Source organism: Xyrauchen texanus, chromosome 15 (genome assembly GCF_025860055.1).
Source record: "Xyrauchen texanus isolate HMW12.3.18 chromosome 15, RBS_HiC_50CHRs, whole genome shotgun sequence".
Classification (NCBI taxonomy): Eukaryota; Metazoa; Chordata; class Actinopteri; order Cypriniformes; family Catostomidae; genus Xyrauchen; species Xyrauchen texanus.
This window is the reverse complement of record NC_068290.1, coordinates 6,710,987-6,731,579: the sequence shown is the minus strand read 5'-3', so window position 1 is coordinate 6,731,579 and position 20,593 is coordinate 6,710,987.

Below are 20,593 nucleotides of genomic sequence, written 5' to 3'. Positions count from 1 at the left end.
CATTCAGAATGGAAGATATCCCTCTATGGATTTTGGTTGTTAAGGTGCTCGACAATGGTTGCTAGGGAGGGCTAGGAAGTGTTGAAGTGATGCATGATTGGCTGTTTGCTGTCCCGAGTCAAACGAGACCACCCTTGTGTTTCTATGACACTTCTATCCGAGATATCCCTTTGATCTTTTTCAATAGAAGTCTATGGGACTTGTTGCTAAGGTGCTCTTAATGGTTGCTAGGGCGTGGCTTGATAGCTTCACAATGATCCAGAGAGACTGATTGGTTGTCTGAGTAAAATGAGCCCACCCCTCGCCTCTATGACACTGTGATCCAGAGCTATGTTCAATACAAATCCCTATGCCTTTTCATTTCATGGGCCGCCCTACACCATTATAAGTCAATTGGGGCATTTTTGGGCAGCTCCTGCCCCCAGGGGTGCAACTTTTACCCCATATTGAGGTATGCTCTTACAGAGCCTGCCAGCCTCTTCAAATGTGGCAAATCACACGCTTCTACTGAAATCCTCGCTTGGAGCTGTGACGCGCCAAAGTTTGTCTCAATGTTAAGTCTATGGGATTTTTCGGCCGCTTTTTGCCCCTGGGGCAAATACCGCACTCGATCGCTTATAAAAGTCATAGCACACGTGTCCTCAATAGGCCGCTCGATTTGACACCTCATTCGTGGGTCTACGCCAAACGGTAGCGGGACGAAGTTAGGTGCCGAGTTTTGTTAAGAGATATAAAAATAAAAATAAAAATAAAAAGTATAACTAGATGGGTACATTTCCTGAAGAAAATGTGAGTGGTGCTTGCCGTGGCAAAACTCGTCAAACAGCATGTTGTAACTGGAAAAGAAAAAAATTATGGTCATAAATAAATCAGCCCAGAAGTCTGTACGATTTTCTGGTGCAGAAATATGTGATTTTTTACTCGGTTGCTAGGGTAAGCCCATGTGGTTGCTATGCAGTTACCAAGGTAATACAATACATGGCTCCTTTCCATCCTGAGTGAAATAAGTCAACCCGAAGTCTGTAGTGTTTTCTGGTGCAGAGATATGTGATTTGTTACTCGGTTGCTAGGGTAACCCCATCTGGTTGCTAGGCAGTTACCATATTGATACTAATGAAGTGTCCTTGCCATCCTGGTTGAAATAAATCAACCCAGAAGTCTGTACTGTTTTCTGGTGCCGAGATATGTGATTTGTTTCTCGGTTGCTAGGGTAACCCCATCTGGTTGCTAGGCAGTTACCATAGTGATAGTAATCAAGTGTCCTTGCGATGCTGAGTGAAATAAATCAACCCGAAGTCTGTACTCTTTTCTGGTGCCGAGATATGTGATTTGTTTCTCGGTTGCTAGGGTAACCCCATCTGGTTGCTAGGCAGTTACCATAGTGATAGTAATCAAGTGTCCTTGCGATCCTGAGTGAAATAAATCAACCCGAAGTCAGTACTATTTTGTGGTGCAGAGATATGTGATTTGTTACTCGGTTGCTAGGGTAACCCCATCTGGTTGCTAGGCAGTTACCATAGTGATAGTAATCAAGTGTCCTTGCGATGCTGAGTGAAATAAATCAACCCGAAGTCTGTACTCTTTTCTGGTGCCGAGATATGTGATTTGTTTCTCGGTTGCTAGGGTAACCCCATCTGGTTGCTAGGCAGTTACCATAGTGATAGTAATCAAGTGTCCTTGCCATCCTGATTGAAATAAATCAACCCGAAGTCTGTACTCTTTTCTGGTGCCGAGATATGTGATTTGTTTCTCGGTTGCTAGGGTAACCCCATCTGGTTGCTAGGCAGTTAACATAGTGATAGTAATCAAGTGTCCTTGCCATCCTGATTGAAATAAATCAACCCGAAGTCTGTACTCTTTTCTGGTGCCGAGATATGTGATTTGTTTCTCGGTTGCTAGGGTAACCCCATCTGGTTGCTAGGCAGTTACCATAGTGATAGTAATCAAGTGTCCTTGCCATCCTGATTGAAATAAATCAACCCGAAGTCTGTACTCTTTTCTGGTGCCGAGATATGTGATTTGTTTCTCGGTTGCTAGGGTAACCCCATCTGGTTGCTAGGCAGTTAACATAGTGATACTTATCAAGTCTCCTTGCCATCCTGATTGAAATAAGTCAACCCGAAGTCTCTATGTTTTTGTGATGCAGAGATATGTGATTTGTTACTCGGTTGCTAGGGTAAGCCCATCTGGTTGCTAGGCAGATACCATAGTGATACTAATCAAGTGTCCTTGCCATCCTGATTGAAATAAGTCAACCCGAAGTCTCTACGCTTTTCTGATGCAGAGATATGTGATTTGTTACCGGTTGCTAGGGTAAGCTCATCTGGTTGCTAGGCAGTTACCATAGTGATACTAATGAAGTGTCCTTGCCATCCTGATTGAAATAAGTCAACCCGAAGTCTCTATGTTTTTGTGATGCAGAGATATGTGATTTGTTACTCGGTTGCTAGGGTAAGCCCATCTGGTTGCTAGGCAGTTACCATAGTGATACTAATGAAGTGTCCTTTCCATCCTGATTGAAATAAGTCAACCCGAAGTCTCTACGCTTTTCTGATGCAGAGATATGTGATTTGTTACTCGGTTGCTAGGGTAACCCCATCTGGTTGCTAGGCAGTTACCATAGTGATACTAATCAAGTCTCCTTGCCATCCTGATTGAAATAAATCAACCCAGAAGTCTCTCTGATTTTGTGGTGCAGAGATATAGTTACTGCTAAACGGTTGCTAGGGTACTCTGTTTAGTTGCTAGGAGTGGCTTGGCAGCTGCCAATCATGAATCTCCAAAGGCTGCTTGTCAGTATGAATGATATAAACCAACTCCCATGCCTCTGTGACATTCAGAATGGAAGATATCCCTCTATGGATTTTGGTTGTTAAGGTGCTCGACAATGGTTGCTAGGGAGGGGCTAGGAAGTGTTGATTTGATGCATGATTGGCTGTTTGCTGTCCCGAGTCAAACGAGACCACCCTTGTGTTTCTATGACACTTCTATCCGGAGATATCCCTTTGATCTGTTTCAATAGAAGTCTATGGGACTTGTTGCTAAGGTGCTCTTAATGGTTGCTAGGGCGTGGCTTGATAGCTTCACAATGATCCTGAGAGACTGATTGGTCGTCTGAGTAAAATGAGCCCACCCCCTGGTCTCTATGACACTGTGATCCAGAGCTATGTTCAATACAAATCCCTATGCCTTTTCATTTCATGGGCCGCCCTACACCATTATAAGTCAATTGGGGCATTTTTGGGCAGCTCCTGCCCCCAGGGGTGCAACTTTTACCCCATATTGAGGTATGCTCTTACAGAGCCTGCCAGCCTCTTCAAATGTGGCAAATCACACGCTTCTGTGAAATCCTCGCTCGGAGCTGTGACGCCTCAAAGTTTGTCACAATGTTAAGTCTATGGGATTTTTCGGCCGCTTTTTGCCCCTGGGGCAAATACCGCACTCGATCGCTTATAAAAGTCATAGCACACGTGTCCTCAATAGGCCGCTCGATTTGACACCTCATTTGTGGGTCTACGCCAAACGGTGCGGGACGAAGTTAGGTGTCGAAGTTTTGTACTGGAGATAGAATAATAATAAAAAGAAGAAATAAAAATAAAAACTAGATAGGTACATTTCCTGAAGAAAATGTGAGTGGTGCTTGCCGTGGCAAAACTCGTCAAATAGCCTGCTTGAAAAGAACAGAAATTGTGGTCATAAATAAATCAACCCAGAAGTCTGTATAATGTTCTGGTGCAGAAATATGTGATTTGTTAGTACGGTTGCTAGGGTAACCCCATCTGGTTGCTAGGCAGTTACCATAGTGATACTAATGAAGTCTCCTTGCCATCCTGAGTGAAATAAGTCAACCCGGAAGTCTGTACTGTTTTTGTGATGCAGAGATATGTGATTTGTTTCTCGGTTGCTAGGGTAACCCCATCTGGTTGCTAGGCAGTTACCATAGTGATAGTAATCAAGTGTCCTTGCGATCCTGAGTGAAATAAATCAACCCGAAGTCAGTACTATTTTCTGGTGCAGAGATATGTGATTTGTTACTCGGTTGCTAGGGTAACCCCATCTGGTTGCTAGGCAGTTACCATAGTGATAGTAATCAAGTGTCCTTGCCATCCTGATTGAAATAAGTCAACCCAGAAGTCTCTACGCTTTTCTGATGCAGAGATATGTGATTTGTTACTCGGTTGCTAGGGTAACCCCATGTGGTTGCTAGGCAGTTACCATAGTGATACTAATGAAGTGTCCTTGCCATCCTGGTAGAAATAAATCAACCCGGAAGTCTGTACTCTTTTCTGGTGCCGAGATATGTGATTTGTTTCTCGGTTGCTAGGGTAACCCCATCTGGTTGCTAGGCAGTTACCATAGTGATAGTAATCAAGTGTCCTTGCCATCCTGAGTGAAATAAATCAACCCGAAGTCAGTACTATTTTCTGGTGCAGAGATATGTGATTTGTTACTCGGTTGCTAGGGTAACCCCATCTGGTTGCTAGGCAGTTAATCATAGTGATAGTAATCAAGTGTCCTTGCCATCCTGATTGAAATAAGTCAACCCGGAAGTCTCTACGTTTTTCTGATGCAGAGATATGTGATTTGTTACTCGGTTGCTAGGGTAACCCCATCTGGTTGCTAGGCAGTTACCATAGTGATACTAATGAAGTCTCCTTGCCATCCTGATTGAAATAAATCAACCTGGAAGTCTGTACTCTTTTCTGGTGCCGAGATATGTGATTTGTTTCTCGGTTGCTAGGGTAACCCCATCTGGTTGCTAGGCAGTTACCATAGTGATAGTAATCAAGTGTCCTTGCCATCCTGAGTGAAATAAATCAACCCGAAGTCAGTACTATTTTCTGGTGCAGAGATATGTGATTTGTTACTCGGTTGCTAGGGTAACCCCATCTGGTTGCTAGGCAGTTACCATAGTGATACTAATCAAGTGTCCTTGCCATCCTGATTGAAATAAGTCAACCCGAAGTCTCTACTGTTTTCTGATGCAGAGATATGTGATTTGTTACTCGGTTGCTAGGGTAACCCCATCTGGTTGCTAGGCAGTTACCATAGTGATACTAATCAAGTCTCCTTGCCATCCTGATTGAAATAAATCAACCCAGAAGTCTCTCTGATTTTCTGGTGCAGAGATATAGTTACTGCTAAACGGTTGCTAGGGTACTCTGTGTAGTTGCTAGGAGTGGCTTGGCAGCTGCCAATCATGAATCTCCAAAGGCTGCTTGTCAGTATGAATGATATAAACCAACTCCCATGCCTCTGTGACATTCAGAATGGAAGATATCCCTCTATGGATTTTGGTTGTTAAGGTGCTCGACAATGGTTGCTAGGGAGGGGCTAGGAAGTGTTGATTTGATGCATGATTGGCTGTTTGCTGTCCCGAGTCAAACGAGACCACCCTTGTGTTTCTATGACACTTCTATCCGGAGATATCCCTTTGATCTGTTTCAATAGAAGTCTATGGGACTTGTTGCTAAGGTGCTCTTAATGGTTGCTAGGGCGTGGCTTGATAGCTTCACAATGATCCTGAGAGACTGATTGGTCGTCTGAGTAAAATGAGCCCACCCCCTCGTCTCTATGACACTGTGATCCAGAGCTATGTTCAATACAAATCCCTATGCCTTTTCATTTCATGGGCCGCCCTACACCATTATAAGTCAATTGGGGCATTTTTGGGCAGCTCCTGCCCCCAGGGGTGCAACTTGTACCCCATATTGAGGTATGCTCTTACAGAGCCTGCCAGCCTCTTCAAATGTGGCAAATCACACGCTTTCTGCGAAATCCTCGCTCGGAGCTGTGACGCGTCAAAGTTTGTCTCAATGTTAAGTCTATGGGATTTTTCGGCCGCTTTTTTGCCCCTGGGGCAAATACCGCACTCGACGCTTATAAAAGTCATAGCACACGTGTCCTCAATAGGTCGTTCGATTTGACACCTCATTCGTGGGTCTACGCCAAACGGTGCGGGACGAGTTAGGTGCCGAAGTTTTGTACGGAGATAGAAATAATAAAAATAACTAGATAGGTACATTTCCTGAAGAAAATGTGAGTGGTGCTTGCCGTGGCAAAACTCGTGAAATAGCATGCTTGAAAAGAACAAAAATTATGGTCATAAATAAATCAACCCAGAAGTCTCTACGCTTTTCTGATGCAGAGATATGTGATTTGTTACTCGGTTGCTAGGGTAAACCCATCTGGTTGCTAGGCAGTTACCATAGTGATAGTAATGAAGTCTCCTTGCCATCCTTATTGAAATAAGTCAACCCGAAGTCTGTACTATTTTCTGGTGCAGAGATATGTGATTTGTTACTCGGTTGCTAGGGTAACCCCATGTGGTTGCTAGGCAGTTACCATAGTGATACTTATCAAGTCTCCTTGCTATCCAGAGTAAAATCAGTCAACCAGGAAGTCTCTACGATGTTCTGATCCAGAGATATGTGATTTGTTATTTGGTTGCTAGGGTAACCCCTCCTTGTTGCTAGGAAGTTACCATAGTGATACTTATGAAGTGTCCTTGCCATCCTGAGTGAAATAAACCAACCCAGAAGTCTCTACGCTTTTCTGATGCAGAGATATGTGATTTGTTAATTGGTTGCTAGGGTAACCCCATCTGGTTGCTAGGCAGTTACCATATTGATACTAATGAAGTGTCCTTGCCATCCTGGTTGAAATAAATCAACCCGAAGTCTGTACTCTTTTCTGGTGCCGAGATCTGTGATTTGTTTCTCGGTTGCTAGGGTAACCCCATCTGGTTGCTAGGCAGTTACCATAGTGATAGTAATCAAGTGTCCTTGCGATCCTGAGTGAAATAAATCAACCCGGAAGTCAGTACTATTTTCTGGTGCAGAGATATGTGATTTGTTACTCGGTTGCTAGGGTAACCCCATCTGGTTGCTAGGCAGTTACCATAGTGATAGTAATCAAGTGTCCTTGCCATCCTGATTGAAATAAGTCAACCCAGAAGTATGTACGCTTTTCTGATGCAGAGATATGTGATTTGTTACTCGGTTGCTAGGGTAACCCCATGTGGTTGCTAGGCAGTTACCATATTGATACTAATGAAGTGTCCTTGCCATCCTGGTTGAAATAAATCAACCTGGAAGTCTGTACTCTTTTCTGGTGCCGAGATATGTGATGTGTTTCTCGGTTGCTAGGGTAACCCCATCTGGTTGCTAGGCAGTTACCATAGTGATAGTAATCAAGTGTCCTTGCCATCCTGAGTGAAATAAATCAACCCGAAGTCAGTACTATTTTGTGGTGCAGAGATATGTGATTTGTTACTCGGTTGCTAGGGTAACCCCATCTGGTTGCTAGGCAGTAATCATAGTGATAGTAATCAAGTGTCCTTGCCATCCTGATTGAAATAAGTCAACCCGGAAGTCTCTACGCTTTTCTGATGCAGAGATATGTGATTTGTTATTTGGTTGCTAGGGTAACCCCATCTGGTTGCTAGGCAGTTACCATAGTGATAGTAATCAAGTGTCCTTGCCATCCTGATTGAAATAAGTCAACCCAGAAGTATCTACGTTTTCTGATGCAGAGATATGTGATTTGTTACTCGGTTGCTAGGGTAACCCCATGTGGTTGCTAGGCAGTTACCATATTGATACTAATGAAGTGTCCTTGCCATCCTGGTTGAAATAAATCAACCTGGAAGTCTGTACTCTTTTCTGGTGCCGAGATATGTGATGTGTTTCTCGGTTGCTAGGGTAACCCCATCTGGTTGCTAGGCAGTTACCATAGTGATAGTAATCAAGTGTCCTTGCCATCCTGAGTGAAATAAATCAACCCGAAGTCAGTACTATTTTCTGGTGCAGAGATATGTGATTTGTTACTCGGTTGCTAGGGTAACCCCATCTGGTTGCTAGGCAGTAATCATAGTGATAGTAATCAAGTGTCCTTGCCATCCTGATTGAAATAAGTCAACCCGGAAGTCTCTACGTTTTTCTGATGCAGAGATATGTGATTTGTTACTCGGTTGCTAGGGTAACCCCATCTGGTTGCTAGGCAGTTACCATAGTGATAGTAATGAAGTGTCCTTGCCATCCTGAGTGAAATAAATCAACCCGAAGTCAGTACTATTTTCTGGTGCAGAGATATGTGATTTGTTACTCGGTTGCTAGGGTAACCCCATCTGGTTGCTAGGCAGTAATCATAGTGATAGTAATCAAGTGTCCTTGCCATCCTGATTGAAATAAGTCAACCCGGAAGTCTCTACGTTTTTCTGATGCAGAGATATGTGATTTGTGACTCGGTTGCTAGGGTAACCCCATCTGGTTGCTAGGCAGTTACCTTAGTGATACTAATGAAGTGTCCTTGCCATCCTGATTGAAATAAATCAACCCAGAAGTTTCTCTGATTTTCTGGTGCAGAGATATAGTTACTGCTAAAGGGTTGCTAGGGTACTCTGTTTAGTTGCTAGGGAGTGGCTTGGCAGCTGCCAATCATTAATCTCCAATGGCTGCTTGTCAGTATGAATGATATAAACCAACTCCCATGCCTCTGTGACATTCAGAATGGAAGATATCCTCTATGGATTTTGGTTGCTAAGGTGCTCGACAATGGTTGCTAGGGAGGGGCTAGGAAGTGTTGAGGTGATTCATGATTGGCTGTTTGCTGCCCCGAGTGAAACGAGACCACCCTTGTGTTTCTATGAAACTTCTATCCGGAGATATCCCTTTGATGTCTTTCATTAGAAGTGTATGGGACTTGTTGCTAAGGTGCTCTAAATTGTTGCTAGGGCGTGGCTTGATAGATTCAAAATGATCCTGAGATACTGATTGGTCGTCTGAGTAAAATGAGCCCGCCCCATTGTCTCTATGACACTGTGATCCAGAGCTATGTTGAATACAAATCCCAATGCCATTTCATTTCATGGGCCGTCCTACACCATTGTAAGTCAATTGGGGCATTTTTGGGCAGCTCCTGCCCCACAGGGGTGCAACTTTTACCCCATTTTGAGGTATGCTCTTACAGAGCCTGCCAGCCTCTTCAAATGTGGCAAATCACACGTTTCTGCGAAATCCTCGCTCGGAGCTGTGACGCGTCAAAGTTTGTCGTCAATGTTAAGTCTATGGGATTTTTCGGCCGCTTTTTTGCCCCTGGGGCAATTACCGTACCCCGATCGCTTATAAAAGTCATAGCACACGTGTCCTCAATAGGCCGTTCGATTTGACACCTCATTCGTGGGTCTACGCCAAACGGTGCGGGACGAGTTAGGTGCCGAAGTTTTGTACGGAGATAGAATAATAATAAAAAAAAGAAAAATAAAAATAAAAATAAGTATGTGAGATTACAATAGTGATGCTTTGCAAGCACCACTAAAAATAAAAAGTATAATAAGTATGTGAGATTACAATAGTGATGCTTTGCAAGCACCACTAATAATAAGTATGTGAGATTACAATAGTGATGCTTTGCAAGCACCACTAATAAGTATGTGAGATTACAATAGTGATGCTTTGCAAGCACCACTAAAAAGAAAAATAAAAATAAAAATAAGTATGTGAGATTACAATAGTGATGCTTTGCAAGCACCACTAATAATAAGTATGTGAGATTACAATAGTGATGCTTTGCAAGCACCACTAATAATAATAATAATATAATAACAACAATAAAGCATGGGGCGGGGCGGGGCGGGGGGCACAAGGGCCCCAACTGCAATGGACCAGCTTTGGGGGGGCCCAGCTTGCAAAAGGTTGAGAACCCCTGTCCTACATAATGGTCCTTCGAGCCGGAATTTAGAAATTTGGTGGAATGGATTACCATGCAAGACCTGCAATCTGGCGCAGCCTAAGAAGAAGACCTCCTGCCCGTTTTGCTGACTGTATGGTGAGAGAACGTGCTTCCCCCTCCCCAACACTAGTTGTAAGTGATCATCACCAAACCCAGTATCGAAATCCATCTTCTTCAAGACCTGCCCCATGCTCATCTGCTCATTGTGAACAGTATCAACATGATTCACTCGATATGGATGTTAAACAAGAAATACTTGGACTTAAGTGTATGCTTGGTGAGATGATGTGTAGAATGTCACAGTTAGTAGTTTCTTCTAAACATTCTGATTTTTGAGTCTTTTGATGATGCTTCTGATGATGATGATAATGCCTTTGTTAATACATCTATTGTTCAAGAATTGCATGCATGTATTAAGACAGCTGAACCAAAACCTGCATGTGAGAAATGTAATTCTTCAACTGTTCCTTCACCATTTCCATTGAGTAGGCCTAGTTCTCTGCCTCTTCCTCCTTCCTCATTGTTATGTAGTCCACCTCAACATATGCACACACATGATGTAACATCACAACTACAATCAAGTTGTAGGTTACAACCTTCTAATGTTCTATTGGTTCCTGAGCCTTCTAATTGTCATTCCCCTCAAGTGCAAACATCACCGGTGTTGGTACAACCAACTGTTTCACCACAGCCAGGTTTACCATGTAGCCCTTTTTCCCCTTCCATGGTTCATACTCCGTTATCCTCACAAGTAAAATCAGCACAGTTACCTCCTCAGCCTCGGTATGCTGTTTCTCAGTATTCACAGCCATTAGGACCATTTTCTAACTTGTCGATTCCTCATGTATCCTCAACTAATGTAGGTCCTTATATTCAACCACAGTCTGTAGGTCAGGTAGGGAATCTTGTTGTACAACATCCTGCTCCGTATATTCTACCAATTGTTCCCACTACCCAGACAACTGCAATTCGATTCCTTCATCCTTATCCATGTTCCCAGCCATATTATGCTCCATATCCTGTTCCTTCCTATCCTACTTCTCATGTTCAGGGACCTTCCTTTCCTTTCTTGGGGAATGACGACTCCCAAGAATTTGCAATTTTGCAGTTAGCCTTGACAAATTTGCTGTCATCCCATGAGCCAGAACATTACAAATTCCATATCTTGCTGGATCATTTAAAATTTCCTCCAGCTCGTGATCTAGCTTTAGCTTATGCTAACATTCCTAGGCCTTACAGTATGGCTCTTTTTGCACTACAGCACAAATATGGGCAACCTCACCAACTAGTTCTGAGAGATATCAAAGCCATTCTAGCTCTCCCCAGGGAGGGACCAGGTGATAACAGAGCATTTATTAGCTTCGCACTAAAGGTCGAGCTTTGGTTGGCATGCTCCAATCTTTGGGCCAAGACCAAGTTAAATCCGAATTATCCTGCGCTTCTCATGTACAGCAATTACTCAGTAAACTGCCCACAGAGCATTTGACCAACTTTGCCCGTTATGCCTGTACGATCCTAAAAGGTCAAAACTACAACCTGATTAACTTTTCCGCTTGGCTCCAAGAAGAGGTTGAGTGTCAAGCAATAGCTGACCAGGTTAGTGACTTTCCAAAACCACTGCTGAGTAAACCTCAAAGACCTACGTTAACACTTGAACTGTCTTGTATGGAGTCAACAGTAATTCTGTTGTTCCAAGATCCACAAATAAGCAACCCCAGAATTTGAGAGATGGAGAACGGAGTTCCAAGTATTCATGTGCATATTGTTCCAGTAGAGATCATTTCATTGGCCTGTGCCCCTCTTTAGATCTCTAGAAGACATCAGGAAGGATGCATGGATAAATGTTGGAGATGCGGGCTTAATCATCTAGCTGTCAACTGTGACTTGAAAAAACCCTGTCCACAGTGCAAAGGCAGACATCTTGGTATCCTTCATGGAGTCAATTGTCGTGATCAGGATAACGGTACATTCTATCTTAGTCGCCTTGGAGGTTCTGGCAAGGTACTGCTTAAAGTTGTTGAAGTACTTCTCCATAATAAAGGCAGATCCTTGCAAACCTATGCCATCCTGGATGATGGATCAGAACGTACCATGTTGCTATCTCAAGCATCTGATTCTTTGGGCCTTAATGAGGTAACTGAGTCTCTAATGGTTAGAACTGTACGTCAAGATACTCTTGCACTTGAAGGCTCTTCTGTAACCTTTGAAATATCCTCCATGGCCAATCCAGAAAAGAAGTATTCCATTTCCAATGCCTTTTCTGCTGCCAGATTGGGACTGGCAGAACAGACGTATCCTGTTGAGATCTTGCAGAGACGTTTCAGACATCTGCGAGACTTACCCCTTCCAGCCTTCGCTAATGTCCAACCACTTATTCTTATTGGTGCAGACTACCCACACCTGATAAATCCAATTGATCAGGTGTATTTCGGGCCTCCTAAATCCCCTGCCGCAATCCAGACCAGGCTAGGCTGGGTACTTCAAGGCCCAATACCCATTCCTAACACTGATGAGATGCAGTGTCTTTTTACCATCACTAATCCACTAGAAGAACTTCGCCATGATGTGGAGAAATTATGGAAAGTAGACATCCTTCCTTTCAGAAATGAGTCATTACTAGATCCAAGCAGGACCAAGAAGCTATGGACTTGTTGGCCTCCAAGTCTAAAAGAGTTGATGTGGATGGTGTGCAAAGATATGCCACTCCGTTATTGCGTGCTGCTTCCGCCATAGTGTTACGAGCTTCACCAAATGCAGTTATGTCTTCTTTCAGATGTATCGAGGGACGCCTCCAAAGAAATCCTAAAACTGCTGCTGTGTATGACCAAGAAATTGCTAAGTTGGAGGAGTCTGGTTATGTTTCCAAAGTGGAACTTCCTCATGACTCATCTAATGAATCATGGTATATTCCTCATCATATTGTGGAGCATAATGGAAAAAAAAGAATAGTCTTCAATTGCTCCTATCAATATAACGGTGTCACTTAACAGTCAACTTCTTCCTGGTCCACAATTGGGCCCTTCCATTCTTGGTGTCTTACTCCGGTTTCGTCAGTGCCCAGTGGCAATTAGTGGGGATATAAAATCTATGTTCCATCAAGTTAGGCTACTACCAGAAGACCGTTCGCTTCTACACTTCCTGTGGCGCAATAAGAAAAGGTCAAATCCACCTGACATCTACGAATTGCAAGTTTTGCCCTTTGGCACAGTATGTAGTCCATGTTGTGCAACATATGCTCTACAAAGGCATGTCCATGATCACCAAGAAGGATATGAAGTTATAGTGAGTTCTCTACTTCAGTCATTCTATGTGGATGACTGTTTAGAGTTTCCCAAATGTGCAAACTGCTAAGAATTTCTTAGACCGAATGCGTTCTTTACTGATGAGTGGAGGATTTGAAATCAGACAGTGGGCAATTAACCAGCCTGATGTTATCAGACATCTTCCCCCTGAAGCCAGGTCTGAGAGTGCTGAACTGTGGATCAATCAAGACCGTTTGGATCCTAAAGAAGGAGATCTGGGTCTGAGTTGGCACTGTCCCTCTGATTCATTAGGGTATCGATCCCGAACTGTGGAGTATAAAACAACAACCCTGCGCAATATATACAGTATAAAGTCCTCACTAGTCAGTATGACCCCTTGGGTTACATAACCCCTTTATAACGCGAGCTAAAGTCATCATACAACAATGCTGGATGAAGTCCCGTGGCTGGGATGATCCCCTTATGCCAAATCCTATTCAACAGGTCTGGAAGGCTTGGGAAACCGAGCTCCCTGACCTGTCATTGATACAGCTTCCTCGTTGTTATCTAACTTGACCTTCCAACCAAATCACATCCAGAGAGTTGCATATTTTTTGCGACGCCTCAGAGAGAGCATATGGGTCAGTAGCCCATTTGCGAATGGAAACTGACAAGGGTATGGTACATAATTTTTTTTCGTCATGGCAAGATCTCGAGTTGTCCCCAAAAGGCAAAAATCCATCCCTCGTCTTGAACTTTGCGCTGCTCTAACAGGTGCACAGCTTTGTAAACTCCTGCAGAATGAATTGACTCATCCTTTGACAAATATTGTCCTATGGTACGATTCGACAACTGCCTTGTCTTTGCTGCATTCCCTCTCCTGCCGTTACAAAGTTTTTGTAGCTAATAGAGTCACTGAAATCCTGGAACTCACTGATCCCTCCTCTTGGAGGTATATTCCTTCTGCACAGAATCCAGCAGATGACATTACGAGAGGCTTAACTCTTATTGAGCTAGCCAAACCTGATCATAGATGAAATTTCTTCCACATGAATGGCCCAAAAATCTAGTATCTAGATCTGCTAGTCCTGATCCTGAGCTCTGCAAACCATTCTTTTGTGGGTTAACACAATTGGATGATATTGTACTCCCAGATCCTTCCTGTTTCAAATCAAGGTCAGAGTTACAGTTTGCAACAAATGAGTTACTGCGATAACATAGGGAGGACCCCTGTGACGGCTCTTCAGTCCAAAACCTCCTTTTGAGACAAGCCCAGCAACAAAGTTTTCCCTCTGAGTACCAGTGTTTAAAGGAAGGAAAGCCCATTGAACCTCAAAGTTGTCTCCTTACACTTTCTCACGAATTCAGTGAAGAAACAGGACTTATTGTAGTGGGCGGTAAGCTCAGACATGTAGAGGATATGGAACCTGGAATGGTTCATCCAATCGTCCTCGACCCTAAACATTCATTATCCCATTTAATTATCAAGGACTGTGATGAGGGACTTTTCCATCCTGGTCCAGAGAGAGTTTTCTCGGAACTTCGGTGCAATTACTGGACAATTAGAGGGAGACGAGCCGTAAAAAAACATCAGTGGTCTTGTTTGCAATGTAGAAAGTGGAGAGCTAAGCCATCTATCCCTCAAATGTCAGATCTTCCACTCTCCAAGCTCCGGTTGTTCAAACCTCCCTTTCGGTCCACTGGAATGGACTGTTCCGGCGAGATTCTTCTCTACCTCAGGTGATTTATGCCAATACTAAGCTCCTTGGCCGCAGATCTTGGCGCCACAGCCAGGTCCTCATTGACCAGTTTTGGACATCCTTTATCCGATATTATTTACCAGGTCAGCAGCTCCGTCAAAAATGGAATCGAGAACAACCTAATCTGAATGACTCTGCTGTCGTGTTAGTTATTGATTCTCAACTTCCAAGAGCATCATGGCCCATTGGCAGGGTTGTATGTCTCTTACCTAGTCAGGATGGGCGGGTCAGAGTAGCTGAGATTGTTATTGATGGAAAGATGTATGTACGTCCAGTTGCTAAGTTGATTCCATTACCTGAAATAGATGAGTAATAGCAAATGCATGACTGTATTTGGGGGCGGCTGTTGCGAATTTGGCCCTTTTCTTAATTTATTTTTCCTTTTTTTCCCCCCATATATATATTTGTACTCCATATCCCACAATTCCAAGCAAATTACACTACTAAATTTTGTGCACTACATTACCCATACACCCCTTGGGCGAGGTCTATAAGTAGACCTCACTTCCTTCCTTTGTTTCTTTGGCATTGGTGATTGGATTTGATTTGGGTGTGTTTGATTGGACACCCAACCATGTCCTTTGAGTCCGTAGGATGCGTTAAGTAAGTTTGTTTTGACAATTGTATTGTTTGAATTTGTTTATTCGAATTGTTTGGATTGAGTATATGTTGTTGATATGTGTATTGATGAATTATATAAGTTTGATTTCCTTTATTGTATTGTTTGTAGTGACTTAAGACCATCTTGTACATCTTGTACATCTGTTAACACCTGTCCATTTACATCATGTGAATGTATGAACTTCATGTCATGTGAATTACCCAAGGCTTAATCATCCTGAACTTAAAATAAAAGAGAGCAAAGGACTGGTATTTGTCCCGTGTTTTAATCAGACAGGCCATCAAGTTTCTGCAACTGATGAACTTTGGATATATTTAACATCTGATATCCTACAGTATCCATTCCTTGATCAGTGAACAGTTGGTGATATCTTTTCAGACCTCTATCTGCCCAAAACTTAAATGTTTTATCTAATATTTTTGGCATGAAATCATGATATTTATCAATTTCTTGTAAATGAACTTAATTACAAGAAATTGTCTTTTTTTAAATTGTCTTTTCATTATCTTAATTTATTACTATTTTCCTTTTTTACTAACCAACTTCTAAAAGTACTATTAATACAAATATTATCTATTGAGTTAAACCTGTTGCTTTGTTTGGGTCGGAACTGGGATATACTAATAGGTTCCCCTATTTGATATATTTCCATTTTCCTCCATTTAACTTTAGATTCTTCATTCATCCAAATCAATATAGGTTGAATTTGGGCAGCTTTATAATAATGTATTAAATTTGGAAATTCTAGTCCTCCAAGCATTTTTAACAATATAGGAATTTTAAGACTTTTTAAGGTTTCCTATTATCCCATATAAATTTACAAAGTAGCTTATTCCATTGTCTAAAAACACTTTAGATATACTAACTGGTAGATTTTGAAAAAGGAAAATAAACTTGGGGAGAATATTCATCTTTATACTCTATTATAAAGATCACAGCACAGAGACAGCGCTCATAAAGATAATAAACGATATTCGCTTAAATACTGATACAGGCAAATTATCAGTACTGGTACTACTCGACCTCAGTGCTGCATTTGACACTGTTGATCACAACATACTTCTTGACAGGCTGGAAAACTGGGTGGGGCTTTCAGGGATGGTCCTAAAATGATTCAGGTCATACTTAGAAGGGAGAGGTTATTATGTGAGTATTGGAGACCATAAGTCTGAGTGGACGTCCATGACATGCGGAGTCCCTCAAGGCTAAATTCTTGCACCACTCCTGTTCAACCTGTATATGCTCCCAATGAGCCAAATAATGAAAAGGAACCAAATTGCTTACCACAGCTATGCAGACAACACACAGATCTACTTAGCCCTATCACCTAACGATTACAGACCCATTGACTCCCTGTGCCAATGCATTGATGAATTAAACAGTTGGATGTGCCAAAACTTTCTTCAGTTAAACAAAGACAAAACTGAAGTCATTGTGTTTGGAAACAAAGATGAATTTCTCATGGTGAATGCATACCTTGACGCTAGGGGTCAAACAACAAAAAATCAAGTCAGGAATCTTGGTGTGTCTCTACAGTCAGACCTTAGTTTCAGTAGTCATGTCAAAGCAATAACTAAATCAGCATACTATCATCTGAAAAATATTGCAAGAATTAGATGCTTTGTTTCCAGTCAAGACCTAGAGAAACTTGTGCATGCTTTCATCACCAGCAGGGTGGATTATTGTAATGGACTCCTCACTGGCCTTCCCAAAAAGACCATAAGACAGTTGCAGCTCATACAGAATACTGCTGCCAGGATTCTGAGCAGAACCAGAAAATATGAACATATCACACCAGTCCTCAGGTCTTTACACTGGCTCCCAGTTACATTTAGGATTGATTTTAAAGTATTATTACTGGTATATAAATCACTCAATGGGCTAGGACCTCAATATATTGCAGATATGCTCACTGAATATAAACCCAACAGATCACTCAGATCATTAGGATCACATCAGCTAGAAATACCAAGGGTTCACTCTAAGCAAGGAGAGTCTGCTTTTAGCTATTATGCCAGCCGCAGCTGGAACCAGCTTCCAGAAGAGATCAGATGTTCTTCTACAGTAGTCACATTCAAATCCAGACTCAAAACACATCTGTTTAGCTGTGCATTTACTGAATGAGCACTGTGCCACTGTGTGTCCGACTGTTGTACTGTATTTTATTTTATTTTCAATTATTCTTATTCTTTTATTCTTATTTTAATCTCTTCTATGTAAAGCACTTTGAATTACCATTGTGTATGAAATGTGCTATATAAATAAACTTGCCTTGCCTTGCCTAGTTTTGTAATCAATAGCCTATATTTATTTGTAATAGTTTTGAATGATATACAAAGTTTTCAATTCAAAGAAATTTATCAGCTTTTTTATTTTTAAAACAATGTCTTTTGCACAGTTTAAATGAATTTAAATTCTTATTTTCATTATCCGGTTTCAGCAGAGAGTTCTCTCATACAATTGTCTGTGCGCTGCAAATGTCACTCATTCATATGCATAGCGCATAATCTTAAAGTCAGAATCAAAGCCAGAGTTGACAGAGAAAGTTGATGAGCTGCATCATGGTACCAATTAAGCCTGATTGGTTAACCCTGAGTTTGTTCAGCAACCTTCATGGTCCAGGCCTCTGCTCACTGTGTAACGAGTCAGGATAACTACCATAATGACTGTAGAACTTAATATTCATACACGTGTAATTCTTACACATTTTTAAAAACAATACGGCATGTTCATGTGAATTACATCATGTCTGAAAGTTTACATTTGTGAATGCTTAGAATTGCAAACAACTCACCCTGCAAAGGCAAATATGTCATGCTTGTAGGGCTGAGCAAGTGCTCATTCATTAGAAGAACAGTGTGTATGGCCCTGTCCCAATGCCCACACTTATGGTCTTGGCCACTTGAGTGTGAGTGCATGTGACAGGAAGTGTTCAAGACTGTCCCATGTGTAAAACATGCCAAAGCTCAGTTCACTTAACCTACACTAAATCCAAACTAGCACGAATACCACTTTGGGGCGGTTTTCAGGCTAAGTGTATCCCAGAGCCACTCCCTGCCTACCCGAGCGATCGGTGTAGTTTCGCCATGATGACGTCAAGGAAAGCTTTTCAACATAAGTTATTAATTGTTATCAGATAGTGAAACGTAAGTGAAGCCGTCACAACCAGCACCAACATCGTTAAGTCTACGAGTGTCCCAATGTGCAGTCAAAAGTCATCCACACACTTTCAGTCTTCACGTCTACCTGCACACTAGCGCAAAGAGGTGCACACATGAGAGAAGTAATACTCCTGAATTTACATCAGAACCATTTGATAGAAGCGCATTCATTTAAAAAAATTCAGATTGATTGATGGGCATTTAAGAGAAAGTCTTAAATCGAGTGAAAGTCAACTCGATCAGACGGGCCCGCTCGTGGCAGAAAAGACTGAGGTTCTTCGAGGCCTGTTGGATGATCGTCCTGTGTGAAACATTCTTCATGGATGGACATCAGTAACAGTCAGATCTGTGGTTCTTCCATTTTTCGTTAGGGTTTGTGAACTTTGCTGTTTGTTGCTTCAAAATCCACACTGTAAAAAATTTCAGTAATTTTAACAGTAAAATACTGTAAAAATGCTACAGAAATAAAATTTTAATTGATTGACAAATATTAACTGTAAAATTTACAGTAAAATGTTTTAATGTATTTTAAGACAATACATTAGTTTTTACAATAAATTGATGTAAAAATTTAATTATTTAAATGTAAAAAGTACGATTTTCCTGTAAAATTAATTGTAAAAAGAACAAGAGAGTACATGCACTTTTTTACAGCACTGTCACATTCTATTTCCGTTGTTGGTCATTGCTCCTGGAAGAGCCACTACTGGTAATCTTCATGTCATCATGTGCCCTTCTGTAGTTACTACGTGACTAACAAATACCTTATAAAGTAAACAACAGATTTATACAGTTTCAGAAGGCATATTTATGAATTTCTTATACTGTAAATTAAACAGAATTATTTATTTTTTTTACAGTGCCAGCATGTAAATTGCAACCATATTAAACTGTCAAATGTACAGGTTGTTCTGTAAAGTGGTTTACATTTAACTGTATTTTCTACATAATTATTCTGGCAACCACAGCTGCCAAATTGTTTTTGTAAAAACAACAGCGCATGCTTCACCTGGATTTAAAGTGTTGAGCAAGCATTGAGTTAAAATAAAGCCCATCCTACTCACTACATTTGAGACCTCACCCTCTCTCTCAAACAAGTCCTGACACACAAAACTATATACACAACACAGGCTCAACCACAGAAAGACAGGTGACAGGATCCCAAACATAACAAAAACTCAGCTAGGGAATTGGGATCCTGACCATATTTCTTTAAGAGGAAATATCCACACTTTATCCAATCAACATTATTCAAAAAGTTCTCCCAATATAACACCACATCTTGAATTCTTACGAGTTCTTTTTGGAAAAGAGACTAAATTCCAAAATTATGTGATAAAGGACATGATTAAAAGCACAATTGCCCATACAGGGTTTCAAATGGATCTAGAGGAACAGGTGAAGGGTTTGGTGATTTAACATTCTCTTGCAAAGGCACAACAGCTCCCCTAGGAAAAGCATCCATGTTGTGGACTCAACATTTAACCCAAGGAGTTAAGCAATATGCCATCACGACATAACAGTTGTCTCTGCATACCATTATTTAGCTTGAATGGGAGAAAGTATTCTGGCATGGAAAAAATGACACACTGCTGTAATTGTTGCAAAAACCACTGTTGATGATTATCCCTGCGTTTTTGTCTCAGAATGAATACAAATGTTGTTTTAAGCTACACCAAATGGTGCTTTGCTTAACTGTCATGTTTACACTCTTTATCTGCATGTGATGAAGAAAGCTGGTCCATTTTTATTCTGTTAACTTCATATGTTGGGTATATGATGCACCCTTTCATTTCTGGGAATTGTTGTACATTCTTTCATCACCCCATGCTCTCTTTTTCGCACCTTCTCTCCTTTTTGCACATACAAATGGATGGAGAGCTCATAAACTATTTACTGTATGTTAGTTCTCACATATGTTTTCAGCTAGGTGGAAAAGGTCTTTGAGAAGATAGAAAGGAAGATTAAAAAAATTATCTTACAGAAAATGTACATAGGAATTGTGTTGCCAAGGTATAAATTGTATTTTGTATTTAAAATAAAATGTGGATTTTGGACTGGTTAGCAATCAGCAAG